This window comes from Colobus angolensis, unplaced genomic scaffold (genome assembly GCF_000951035.1).
Source record: "Colobus angolensis palliatus isolate OR3802 unplaced genomic scaffold, Cang.pa_1.0 Scaffold118, whole genome shotgun sequence".
Lineage (NCBI taxonomy): Eukaryota > Metazoa > Chordata > Mammalia > Primates > Cercopithecidae > Colobus > Colobus angolensis.
The window spans coordinates 4,006,014-4,010,319 of NW_012112919.1; the positions used below are offsets into that span (position 1 = coordinate 4,006,014).

Genomic DNA, 4,306 nt, shown 5'->3' on the forward strand with positions numbered 1-4,306 from the left:
TCTTTTATTTTTAGCTTCCTCGTGCCTAGTATAACATATAAAAGGTACGTGATTAATACTTATTGATTCAAAATAATTGAGTAATCTATATTCATATGGAATGCCATGTAATACATACCTATAAGTTTCAGAAAGTTGTAGAGCCATTTATACATATAAATTTTCTTATGTAATTATCTATTATATATATATATTTGAAAAATAAGCACTAGTGTCTGTGCCTGTGTATTGAAGGGCATTTATGATTTATAATTCATAATTTAGCCTTGCATCATAATTTTACTCAAGCAAATAGTTAATGAAATGTAAGAAAGAAAGAAGAAAAACATGCAAGGAGGGAGCTTGAGAACTGATCGGCTTTATGAATTGCCAGAGCAGGGAATATTGTTTTTGTTGTGGTGGTTGTTGTAGTAGTTGTTGTTGTTCTTGGTAATATTAATGTTGTTCTGCTGGAGGAGAAGCAAGGTTATGTTCAGTATCAGTTATATTCTGACATGTAAAATTCAGTATTACTCAGATCCCGACATGTACTGCCTTTTCAGCTTAGACATAAGCTGAAAGAAGCCACATTATTTGGCTATTATTAGGATTGTATAGCACTATAGAATTATTATAGTTAACAATAATATATTACATAGTTTTAAATAGCTAGAAGGAGAATATTGAACATTTCCAACATAAAAAAGATAAATGTTTAAAATGATGGATGTGCTAATTATCCTCATCAGATCACTATGCATTACATGTATTGAGACATCACTATAAACCTCATGGATATGTTCAATTATTAGTTGTCAATTGAAAAATAAAAGAGTCCAATCTTGGCCACGTGTCCTGGTGTAGCGAGCAGGCTCAGAGCTGCTCATTGCTGCTGTCATGGTTCGTTTGCTAAACTGCATCGTCGCTGTGTCCCAGAACATTGGCATCAACAAAACAGGGACCTGCCCTAGCCGCCGCTCAGGAATGAGTTCAGGTATTTCCAGAGAATGACCACAACCTCTTCAGCAGAAGGTAAACAGAATCTGGTGATTATGGGTAGGAAGATCTGGTTCTCCCTTCCTGAGAAAAATCGCCCTTTAAAGAACAGAATTAATTTAGTTCTCAGCAGAGACCAAAAGAACCTCCAGAAGGAACTCTTTTTTTTTTTTTTGCCAGAAGTCTGGATGATGCCTTGAAACTTAATAACCAGAATTAGCAAATGAAGTAGACATGATTTGGGTGGTTGGTGATGGTTCTGTTTTATAAGGAATCCATGAATCACCCAAGCAATTTTAAACTATTTGTGACAAGGATCATTCAGGACTTTGAAAGTGACACATTTTTTCCAGAAATTGATTTGGAGAAATATAAACTTCTGCCAGAATACCGAGGTGTTTTCTCTGATGTCCAGGAGGAGAAAGACATTAAGTACAAATTTGAAGTACGTGAGGAGAATGATTAATATGAAGGTGTTTTCTGGTTTAAGTTGTTCCCCCTTCCTCTGAAAAATGTTTGTAATTTTACTTTAGAAAAAAATACTTTTGTTGACTTTAGATCTATGGATAATTATTTCTAAGCAATGTGTTCCCCCCCCCACTAACCTAGACTATATCCGATATCATTTATGAAACATTCTTGCTATAAGTAAGTGCCTCTCCAACACCCTGACTGAGTCCCAAGCACCTGCTACAGTGAGCTGCCATTCCACACACATCGCATATGGCACTCTTGCCAGTCCTTGGCATTTTCGGGCTTTTCAAATGTTGGTAGCATTTATTAAAGATGAAGATGCACATACCCTTCCACTGAGCACTTTCACTAGTGGGAAATACCGAAAACTTCCTATGTGTATATCAGAGGTTTGTAGACAAGTGTTGCAGCCTTGTTTGTAACAGTGAAAAAATTGAAAACAACCTGGAAGTGCAGTGATGGAAAAATGAGTGTATTTCTGTCTCAGATTGGGGAACCCAAAGCAGATTCCAAGACTGAAATTTCAGTGAAAGCAGTTTATTTGCTAGGTCTTACCAGAAATCATCAATTGAGGTATGGAGAAATGGAACTGAGACTGTAAGGAAACCAGTTTAAAGTCAGTGAGCAGGTTCTCATTGGTAACAAGATCCATACTGCTGAGATACAGGGAAACCGAGGGGAGCAAGCTGGAGTATTTATCACCCACTCTTTCCTTTTCAGCTCCCTGTCCTGTGTGTGGGCGGAAAGTACTCCAGCTTCTCTATAGCAAGTCCCAGGTGTTTGCAGTAAGAAGCTGCTGGCATGCATGGGAATAGTGAATGCCAAGCACTTAAAGCAATTCCGTGTTTATGTATGTAATCTCTTCATATCCTTTTTTTTTTTTTTTTTTTAGACAGCTTTTCACTCTTGATTCCCAGGCAGACTGCGGTGGCGCAACTTCGGCTCACTGCAACCTCCGCCTTCCAGGGTTCAAGCGATTCTCCTGCCTCAGGCTCCCGAGTAGCTGGGACTACAGGCGCGGGCCACCAGGCCTAGCTGATTTTGTGGTTTTGGTGCGGATGGGATTTCACCGTGTTGGTCAGTCTGGTCTCAAACTCCTGACCTCAAGGGATCCACCCGCCTCGGCCTCCCAGAGTGCTGGGATTACAGGCATGAGCCACTGCACCCGGCAGATCTTCACACTTTTTGTGTAGTAAAAAGTATAAAGCCACACGTGGTTTATATGAAATAGTTTATAATTTAAAAAAAATACAAAAGCAGGAAAACCAATTCTAAGTTCAAGTGAGGGATGATGGTAGTTGGAACCAAAGGGTTGCATGTAGTAGGAAATTGTGATTTAAGATATATTTTAAAGTTGGAAGTAGCAGGATATTCTGATGGAGTTTAACTTTGGTTTTGGGCCCACTGAGCTTGAGATGCCTCTGAGAAATGAAGGAAGTAGAGAGAGAATACAGGAAAAACTGGCCAGGCACAGTGGCTCACTTTGGGAGGGCTAGGCAGGTGGATCACTTGACACCATCTTGGGCAACATGGTGAAGCCCCGCCTCCACAAAAAGTACAAAAAATATCTGGGCATTGTATTGCACACCTGTAGTCCCATCTACTCGGAGGGCTGAGATGGAAGGATCAATTGAGTCCGCGAGTTCAAGGCTGCAGTGAGTCGTGATTGTGCCACTGCACTCCAGCCTGGGTGACAGAAGAGACCCTGCCTGTCTCAAGAAAGAATCTGAAAACTGGCCGGGTGCGGTGGCTCATACCTGTAATCCCAGCACTTTGGGAGGCCGAGGCAGGCGGATCACAAGGTCAGGAGATTAAGGGCATCCTAGCTAACATGGTGAAAACCCGTCTCCACTAAAATTATAAAAAAAAAAAATTAGCTGGGCATGGTGGTGGGTGCCTGTAGTCCCAGCTACTCGGGAGGCTGAGGCAGGAGAATGGCATGAACCCAGGAGGCTCTGGAGCTTGCAGTGAGGGAAAATCGTGCCACTGCACTCCAGCCTGGGCAACAGAGCAAGACTCTGTCTCCAAAAAAAAAAAAAAAAAAAAAATCTGAAAACAATAGAACCATGCCTTCAGAGTTCTAGAAAGTTATTTTCAACTGATAAATCTATTCACCCAAATAATCAAGGGTCAAGGTAAAATAATACATTTTTAGACAAGCAAAGACTCAGAGGTTATCTCCATGTACCCTTTCTTGGGAAGCTATTGGAGAAAATACTCCAGCAAAATGAAGGAGTACACAAACCAGAGAATGACATGGATCCACCAAATAGCATCCAACACAGGCAATATTTCAGCCATGGAGCTGGCTTTAAAAAGCAGTAAAAATATTAATAGGTTACCCGGATGGAGTGGTCCATGATTGTAGCCTCAGCTACTCAGGAGGCTAAGCAAGAGGATGGCTTGAGCCCAAGAGTTCCAGACCAGCCTTCTCGTAAAAATAATAATAGGTTATTGTCAGATTTCGGTCATTTGGAAAGAATTTCATTGAAGATAAAACAAAAGTAAAAAAATAAGGGGGAAGGGTTGGTTGGGTAATCATTAATTCTAGGGCAGAAAGAACTACAGCATAGGAAGTAAGAGCATAATACGCTGTTTTTCTCAACAATGAGCAATATGTACATAGTCATAATGATGTGGCAACTGCTTAGCCCCTAAATCTGTTAACTGCTTTGGGACAATATGGGAGGAAAAGTGAAGATAGTGATGGTATAAGAGATAAATCTTCATCTGTCATATCAAGAAATAACTAATGTATAAAATAACCAAGAAATGATTAAGTCGTTATAGTGAGAAAAAATAGAAGACATTGCTAAAGGAGTTAAAAGTCATTGCTTTGGAGAATTAGGAGGGGTAG

The 4,306-nt window shown here is 40.2% G+C and overlaps 1 pseudogene; it reads left to right on the plus strand.

Moving 5' to 3' along the window:
* Positions 1–876: 876 nt before the first annotated feature.
* Positions 877–1,441, plus strand: LOC105527451 (annotated as a pseudogene).
* Positions 1,442–4,306: the final 2,865 nt, after the last annotated feature.